Here is a 9,929-nt window from a genome sequence, read left to right as displayed (position 1 = left end):
TTTTATTTTTGGTTTAGTTTGACATGTGAATCCAACATATCATTTGTTAACTTTTCGTGAAGTTAATAGGCTATTTACTGTATTGCAAAAGTGATATTGAATTGTGTTAGGTTGTCAACGCAACCAGATATCAACATTTGAAGGAGATGTATATTTTGTGCCACTGACAAAGTCTGGCTTTAATTCCAGTTCGTCTAGAAATTAGTAATTGATATGTTGGATTCACGTCTCAATCGCAACAAAAAATCTAAGTTATTTAAAGTTTTGTTTGATTTAGTCATATTCTTTCATTTAGATTTTTGGTTGAGAAGGAGAATGTGAATCCAACATAGACATTTTTAATTTGTAGACAAACTGGAATTAAAGCCAGACTAAGTCAGTGGCACAAAATATACATCTCCTTCAAATGTTGATATCTGGTTGCGTTGACAACCAACACAACTCAACATCCAGTTTGTTTACAAATTAACAATTGATGTTGGATTCACGTATCCATCTCAACCATAAATCTAAGTTAAAGATGCACTATGCAGAAATCGCTCCGCCATTTCCTGGTTGCATAAATTCTAATAGTTTGCCTAATTTCAGGTTTTGTGACAACAAGCAAGTACAGTGTAGAGAATCATTGTACCATTTAACCACTGTGGAATATACATTCAATAACCAAAAATATAGTAATTTCAGCTGTTTGAATCTGGTGTACAAAAGTAAAAGATGCAAGAAAGGATCTTAAGAACGGAGAGCATAGAAATAGTTCACATAGAACAGATCTACCGCTTTTTAGACTTGCTTTCAATGAGAATGACAGATCTATAACATACATCTCTATGGGAATTTGTCCGGGTTGCCCAAAAAGTTACATACAGTATTGTGGCTTTAATAGGACTAAATCAAGTCAACTTAGATTTTTGGTTGAGATGGAGACGTGAATTCAACATATGAATTAGTAACTTGATGATTACATTTGAAATCAACCAAAGCTTGAAACCATAGGCCTATATGTTTTGTATATTTTTTGTTGAACCCTGGGTTGAATAGAAACAATAGATGTTGATGACTTCACAAAATGATGCTACAGTATATAGGCCTAAATAGTCTCATTGATGATATATTATAAGTATGGTCCCATTTCATTTCCTCTGTTTAACCTACCCTTTGGAATGACTTCGAAAGCGACAGTGAGTCTATTTAGTTATTAAGAGATGCCTCAATAATCATTCTCACAATAGCAAATTGGTAGTACTCAATGACTAATATCAAAGCAGGGCTTGGTTAAAACCCTGGATGGGAGACCAAAGGGATAGCTGTAGATAGATCAACTCTCCAATAGGAGGTGCTGTCCAGCCTATTGTATTTTTTTCTGATAGTGGATATAACGTTGAAGATCTTAAGTTGTTTCAAACAGTATGTTGACAAATTATGTTTAAACAACGTTGATTCAACCAGTTTGAACCTTGGGTTCATCAACCGAGCAGAGGTATGGTATTGGTTGAGGAACCTGTGGACCTGTGGACCTATGGATCTGAAGTAGCCTAGAGTGGCAACTTCAGAGTGATGGCACTGATGGCACTGTCTAAGGCACTGAATCCCAGTGCAGTCCCTGGTTCAAATCCAGGCTTTATCACATCCGGCTGTGATTGGGAGTCCCATAGAGCGGCGCACAATTGGCCCAGCGTCGTCCGGTTTTGGCCGGTTTAGGCCGTCTTTGTAAATAAGAATTTGTTCTTAACTGACTTGCCTAGTTAAATAAAGGTTCAAAAAATATATATATATATTAAAATAAAAGCCTATGCCCTAAGCTACCTCGCATATAAAATAAAACAAATAGCCTATTCACCAACACATCAAAACAAATTTAGCCTACATAACCATTTGTCTTCATATCTTCAAACAGTGTTGGTGTGATAAGTAGCCTGTTATTACATAGCTTTAGTCCACTATGAAGTAGGACCGGCCAGTATCCAGTTATTCAACACACATGTAAATAGAAACTCAATGAACATACATTTAGCTATATTTCTGGAGTAACTCTTATTCCTATCGAATGTATTATTGTATGTACAATTGTACCAGTTTACAATTGGCTCGTTCATCCCTCTCCTCTCCCCTGTAACTATTCCCCAGGTCGTTGCTGCAAATGAGAACGTGTTCTCAGTCAACTTACCTGGTAAAATAACGGTAAAATAAATAAATAAATAAAATGTATCAATCAATAAGTTGATATGTGTCAGCCATCTTTCAGCCATTTACATCAGTCTTAGACAGGACATGCCCTCAATTCTGTCCAGGGCTGTGTTAAATCAAATCAAATGTTATTTGTCACATGCTTTGTACACAACAGGTGTAGATTAACAGTGAAATGCTTACTTATAGGCCCTTCCCAACAATGCAGAGAAAAATACAATAGTGAAATAATAGAAAAGTAAAACACCTTTATAATAAAAGTAATAATAAATACACAAAGAGTAACAACAACTTGGCTATGTACGCGGGGGTACCAGTACCGAGTCGATGTGCAGAGGTACGAGGTAATTGAGGTAGATATGTACATACAGTATAACTAAGAATAAAGTGACAGGTAGTAAACAGTATCAGCATATGTGATGAGTCAAAAAAAATGTGTGCAAAAGGTGGATGCGGGTAGCTATTTGGTTAACTATTTAACTAACTATTGATCAGTCTTATGGCTTTGGGGTAGAACCTGTTCAGGGTCCTGTTGGTTCCAGACTTGAAGCATTGGTACCGCTTGCCGTGCGGTAGCAGAGAGAACAGTCTATGACTTGGGTGGATGGAGTCTTTGACAATTTTTAGAGCCTTCCTCTAGAGGTCCTGGATGGCAGGGTGCTCGGCCACAGTGATCTACTGGGCTGTACGTACTACCCTCTAAAGTGCCTTGCGGTCGGATGCCAAACCTTTGCCGTACTAAGCGGAGATGCAGCACATCAAGATGCTCTTAATGGTGCAGCTATATCATTTTTTGAGGATCTGAGGGTCCATGCCAAATCTCATCAGCCATCACGACTGTGTGGGTGTGTGTGAACCATGTTAATTCCTTAGAGATGTGAACACTGAGGAACTTGAAGCTCTCGACCCGCTCCACTATAGCCCTGTCAATGTAAATAGGGGCTCTCCGTTTCCTGTAGTCCCCGATCAGTTGTCTTACTGATGTTGAGGGAGAGGTAGATGTCCTGGCACCACACTGCCAGGTCTCTGACCTCCTCCCTATAGGCTGTCTCATCGTCGTCGGTGATCAGGCCTACCACTGTTGTGTCATCTGCAAACTTTATTGACATGGTAGTGTACTAGGGGTGGACTGGATATCTGGCATTTTGGACAAATGCCAGATGGGCTGGTCCATGATTAAAACAACAATGTACTTGGGAATTCAAAAATGGATTTAAATACATTACACTATTCAGTGTACTTGATGCTGTATTGATCATACAGATGGATCCGTGACTTCACTTGGACTCTGAGTCACTTGGTATTGACAGGTCCCAAGACTGATTAGGGCTGCAGCAAGTTCAAGTCACCGCTGTAGCTCATTTGAAGGAGAAAAAAAGGCCTGAGCCTTACAATCAATTGGTGGGAGTAAATCTGACACAAATATATACCTTATACATTAGCCTGGTTCCTTTACTTTGTAATAATAGGAATGTAGGAGTTTATTTGGTGCAAAAGGAAAATAAATTGAGAATGTAAATACAGTTGAAGTCAGAAGTTTACATACACTTAGGTTGGAGTCATAAAAACTCATTTTTCAACCACTCCACACATTTCTTGTTAACAAACTATAGTTTTGGCAAGTCGGTTAGGACATCTACTTTGTGCATAACACAAGTCATTTTTCCAACAATTGTTTACAGACAGATTATTTCACTTAAAATTCACTGTATCACAATTCCAGTGGGTCAGGAGTTTACATACACTAAGTTGACTGTGTCTTTAAACAGCTTGGAAAATTCCAGAAAATTATGTCATGAATTTAGAAGCTTCTTATAGGCTAATTGACATAATTTGAGTCAATTGTAGGTGTACCTGAGGATGTATTTCAAGGCCTACCTTCAAACTCAGTGCCTCTTTACTTGACATCATGGGAAAATCAAAAGAAATCAGCCAAGACCTCAGAAATAAATTTGTAGACCTCCACAAGTTTGGTTCATCCTTGGGAGCAATTTCCAAACGCCTGAAGGTACCACGTTCATCTGTACAAACAATAGTATGCAAGTATAAACACCATGGGACCACGCAGCCATCATCTGTCTCCTAGAGATGAACGTACTTTGGTGCAAAAAGTGCAAATCAATCCCAGAACAACAGCAACGGACCTTGTGAAGATGCTGGAGGAAACAGGTACAAAAGTATCTATATCCACAGTGAAACAAGTCCTATATCGACATAACCTGAAAGGCCGCTCAGCAAGGAAGAAGCCACTGCTCCAAAACCGCCATAAAAAAGCCAGACTACGGTTTGCAACTGCACATGGCGACAAAGATTTTTTGGAGAAATGTCCTCTGGTCTAATGAAACAAAAATAGAACTGTTTGGCCATAATGACCATTGTTATGTTTGGAGGGAAAAGGGGGACGCTTGCAAGCCGAAGAACACCATCCCAACCGTGAAGCACGGGGGTGGTAGCATCATGTTGTGGGGGGTGATTTGCTGCATGAGGGACTGGTGCACTTAATAGATAGCATCATGAGGAAAGAAAATTATGTGGATATATTGAAGCAACATCTCAAGACATCAGTCAGGAAGTTAAAGCTTGGTCACAAAATGGGTCTTCCAAATGGACAATGACCCCAAGCATACTTCCAAAGTTGTGGCAAAATGGCTTAAGGACAACAAAGTCAAGGTATTGGAGTGGCCATCACAAAGCCCTGACCTCAATCCTATAGAAAATGTGTGGACAGAACTGAAAAAGCGTGTACAAGGAGGCCTACAAACCTGACTCAGTTACACCAGCTCTGTCAGGAGGAACGGGCCAAAATTCACCCAACTTATTGTGGGAAGCTTGTGGAAGGCTACCCGAAACGTTTAACCCAAGTTAAATAATTTAAAGGCAATGCTACCAAATACTAATTGAGTGTATGTAAACTTCTGGACCACTGGGAATGTGATGAAAGAAATAAAAGCTGAAATAAATCATTCTCTCTACTATTATTCTGACATTTCACATTCTTAAAATAAAGTGGTGATCCTAACTGACCTACGACAAGGAATCTGTACTAGGATTAAATGTCAGGAATTGTGAAAAACAGAGTTTACATGTATTTGGCTAAGGTGTTTGTAAATTTCCGACTTCAACTGTATATTTTCTGTTAAGATTGTTCCATCTGTGCCACTTAACTTAGTCTGGCTATAATTTCAAGTTAAAGAATAGGCCAAAATCAAACTTTAAATGCACTTTCAATAAAGTTTGATTTGATTTAGTCCTATTCTTTAACTTAGATTTTTGGTTGAGATGGAGACGTGAACCCAACATATCAATTATTATTAATATTTAGACATTTTGAGGTAACTAACTATAAATGTCTTCTTATGTAATCATAAAAAGCGTGCATATTCAAGACATCATGCAAAGGTCGCAGGTCTGTGGAGATCTTCACAATATTGCCACAGTATAATAATCTGTGCAGAATCTCGAACAGAATTAATCACTTGCGCTATGTACTTTTAATATAATCTCAACTATAATCCAGATCGTTTGGTTGTGCTATTAGATGAAGCACAGTGATAACATGCTACATTGTTGTATAAATACAAAATATCTGACATTGTATTCCCATTTGAACATTGTTGTGCTTTAAAATGGATGATAGCGATGTGATAACACATTTAGAAGACAACTAAACCAAAAATCTTACATAGTTTTTCTGTAGGAATTTGGTTGTGCTTTTGGATGGTTGAAACCATAGTGATAACACAATGGGAATTCAACAAACTTCTGCCTGTCTTTTTGAGTGGGTGAATGTAACAGTCCTGACCTGTTTTATGTTGTTTTTATGTGTTTATGGTCAGGGCATGTGTTTTGGGTGGGCAGTCTATGTTATTCGTTTCTATGTTGGTTTTGGTTTGCCTGGTATGGCTCTTGATTAGAGGCAGGTGGTTTGCATTTTCCTCTAATCAAGAGTCATATTTAGGTAGGGCAATTACACTGTTTGTTTGTGGGTGGTTGTCTCCTGTGTCTGTGTGATGTTACGCCACATGGGACTGTAGCGTTTGTTTGTAGTCGTGTACCTGTTCGTGCGTTCTTCAAGTTATATGTAAGTTCGTGTCCAGGTCTGTTTTCATCGTTTATTTTGTTTTGTAGGTTATTCAAGTATAGTTCGTTTTCTGTCTACGTCGTGTTTGTTATTTTGTCGTGTCTTTAATAAATCATTATGTCTTCACAATCCGCTGCGCCTTGGTTCCCTCAATACTCCTCCTTTTCGGTTGAAGAGGAGGAGGATATTCGTTACAGAACCACCCACCTCTCCAGAGCCAAGCAGCGGAGTCAAAGGAGAAAGGGACAGGAAAAGAAGGAGCAATGGACATGGGACGATGTTCTGGATGGAAAGGGTGTCTACACATGGGAGGAGATCCTAGCTGGTAGAGATCGCCTCCCATGGGAACAGCTGGAGGCACTGAGGAGAGCGGAGGCTACCGGAGAGAGGAACCGGAGCTATGAGGGAACGCGTCTGGCACGGAAGCCGAAAAAGCCCGTGAGTAACTCCCAAAAATTTCTTGGGGGGGGGCTAAAGGGTAGTGGGCCAAGGGCAGGTAGGAGACCTGCGCCCACTTCCCAGGCTTACCGTGGAGAGCGGGAGTACGGGCAGGCGCCGTGTTACGCAGTAGAGCGCACGGTGTCTCCTGTACGAGTGCATAGCCCAGTGCGGGTTATTCCACCTCCCCGCACTGGGAGGGCTAGATTGGGCATTGAGCCAGGTGTCATGAGGCCGGCTCAACGCGTCTGGTCTCCAGTGCGTCTCCTCGGGCCGGCATACATGGCACCTGCCTTACGCATGGTTTCCCAGGTTCGCCTACATAGGCCGGTGCGGGTTATTCCACCTCCCCGCACTGGTCGGGCAACCGGGAGCATTCAACCAGGTAAGGTTGGGCAGGTTCAATGCTCAAGAGTGCCAGTACGCCTCCACGGTCCGGTATTTCCGGCACCACCTCCCCGCCCCAGCCTAGTACCTACAGTGTCTACACTATGCACTAGGCTACCAGTGCGTATCCTGAGCCCTGTTCCTCCTCCACGCACTCTCCCTGTGGTGCGTGTATTTAGCCCGGTGCCTCCAGTTCCGGGCCCACGCACTAAGCTACCAGTGCGTCTCCAGAGCCCTGTACACACTGTATATTCTCCCCCTACTAATCCTGATGTGCTTGTCCTCAGCCCGGCGTCACCAGTGCCGGTACCACGCATCAGGGATAGAGTAGGCTTTGAGAATACAGTGTGCCCTGTCCCTGCTCCCCGCACTAGTAGGAAGGTGCTTGTCATTAGCACGGTGCCTCCAGTTCCGGCACCACGCACCAGGTCTACAGTGCGCCATATCCGGCCAGAGCCATCCGTCTCCCCAGCGCCATCTGAGCCATCCGTCTCCCCAGCGCCATCTGAGCCATCCGTCTCCCCAGCGCCATCTGAGCCATCCGTCTTCCCAGCGCCATCTGAGCCATCTGTCTTCCCAGCGCCATCTGAGCCATCCGTCTTCCCAGCGCCATCTGAGCCATCCGTCTGCCAGGAGCCTGCAAAGCCGCCCGTCTGCCATGAGCCTGCAAAGCCGCCCGTCTGCCATGAGCCTACAGAGCCGTCAGCCAGACAGGAGCCGCTAGAGCCATCAGCCAGACAGGAGCCGCTAGAGCCGTCAGCCAGACAGGATCTGCCAGAGCCGCCAACCAGACAGGATCTGCCAGAGCCGCCAACCAGACAGGATCTGCCAGAGCCGCCAACCAGACAGGATCTGCCAGAGCCGCTAACCAGACAGGATCTGCCAGAGCCGTCAGTGAGCCATGAGCAGCCAGAGCCGTCAGTGAGCCATGAGCAGCCAGAGCCGTCAGTGAGCCATGAGCAGCCAGAGCCGTCAGAGAGCCATGAGCAGCCAGAGCCGTCAGAGAGCCATGAGCAGCCAGAGCCGTTAGAGAGCCATGAGCAGCCAGAGCCGTCAGAGCGCCATGAGCGTCGTGAGCCGTCAGCCTGCCATGAGCGTCGAGAGCCGTCAGCCTGCCATGAGCGTCGAGAGCCGTCAGCCTGCCATGAGCGTCGAGAGCCGTCAGCCTGCCATGAGCGTCGAGAGCCGTCAGCCTGCCATGAGCGTCGAGAGCCGTCAGCCTGCCATGAGCGTCGAGAGCCGTCAGCCTGCCATGAGCGTCGAGAGCCGTCAGCCTGCCATGAGCGTCGAGAGCCGTCAGCCTGCCATGAGCGTCAAGAGCCGTCAGCCTGCCATGAGCGTAGAGAGCCGTCAGCCAGCATGGACCTGCCAGAGCCGTCCAAACAGGACCTGCCAGAGTCCTTCAGCCGGGATCTGCCCCTTGTCCCGGTGTTGCCCCTTGTCCCGGTGCTGCCCCTTGTCCCGGTGCTGCCCCTTGTCCCGGTGCTGCCCCTTGTCCCGGTGCTGCCCCTTGTCCCGGTGCTGCCCCTTGTCCCGGTGCTGCCCCTTGTTCCGGTGTTGGCCGTTTATTTAGGGGAAAGTGGTTTTAGGGTGGTCATTAGAAGGGGTAGACAGAAGAGGGGAGTGACTAAGGTGGTAAGGGGACAGCGTCCTGAGCCGGAACCACCACCGTGGTCAACTGCCCACCCGGACCCTCCCCTGGACTTTGTGCTTGTGCGCCCGGCGTGCGCATCTTGAGGGGGGGGTACTGTAACAGTCCTGACCTGTTTTATGTTGTTTTTATGTGTTTATGGTCAGGGCATGTGTTTTGGGTGGGCAGTCTATGTTATTCGTTTCTATGTTGGTTTTGGTTTGCCTGGTATGGCTCTTGATTAGAGGCAGGTGGTTTGCATTTTCCTCTAATCAAGAGTCATATTTAGGTAGGGCAATTACACTGTTTGTTTGTGGGTGGTTGTCTCCTGTGTCTGTGTGATGTTACGCCACATGGGACTGTAGCGTTTGTTTGTAGTCGTGTACCTGTTCGTGCGTTCTTCAAGTTATATGTAAGTTCGTGTCCAGGTCTGTTTTCATCGTTTATTTTGTTTTGTAGGTTATTCAAGTATAGTTCGTTTTCTGTCTACGTCGTGTTTGTTATTTTGTCGTGTCTTTAATAAATCATTATGTCTTCACAATCCGCTGCGCCTTGGTTCCCTCAATACTCCTCCTTTTCGGTTGAAGAGGAGGAGGATATTCGTTACAGTGAATAAAGGTTGAAAACTCATTATTACTCAAATATTACCCAAATTTCCACTTTGGAATGACGTGGTGTGCCCAGTAGATTGCCTCACATTCCTTGCACATTCAGCACCTCTGGCCTGCTTGTTTAGTAACCATGTCATGTAAGAGAACACACATAAACATCTCCATTCTGTTAGGGTATATTATGAAAGCATCACATAGGAAGATAGTTCATGATCATTAGATAGTATGCAACACCACGTTGACCAAAGAGAGATCAACCACACTTGTGAGGCTTTGCATTTTTGCAGGGTAATTGGCTAGCTGAATTGACAATTTTTTTTCTCATTGTCTTTCTCACCAAATACAAAATGGCCACCTGGAAAATGTCTCCCTCCCAGGATTCCTAACAATAATCTTAATTTTATATATATATATTTTTTTATATATATAATTTTATATATATAATATGAACATTTGTTATTTTCTTTAAATTACTGAGTTACAATTAGTCGTAGCTGGTCCTGTATAACCTTATATAACCAAACACTTTTCTATCTCATGTGACTACACCTCTGTTTTTGACACATCTATTACTGTCCACACTTACCTTTTAACCCCA

This window comes from Salvelinus fontinalis, chromosome 1 (genome assembly GCF_029448725.1).
Source record: "Salvelinus fontinalis isolate EN_2023a chromosome 1, ASM2944872v1, whole genome shotgun sequence".
Taxonomy (NCBI): domain Eukaryota; kingdom Metazoa; phylum Chordata; class Actinopteri; order Salmoniformes; family Salmonidae; genus Salvelinus; species Salvelinus fontinalis.
This window is presented reverse-complemented; position numbering follows the sequence as displayed.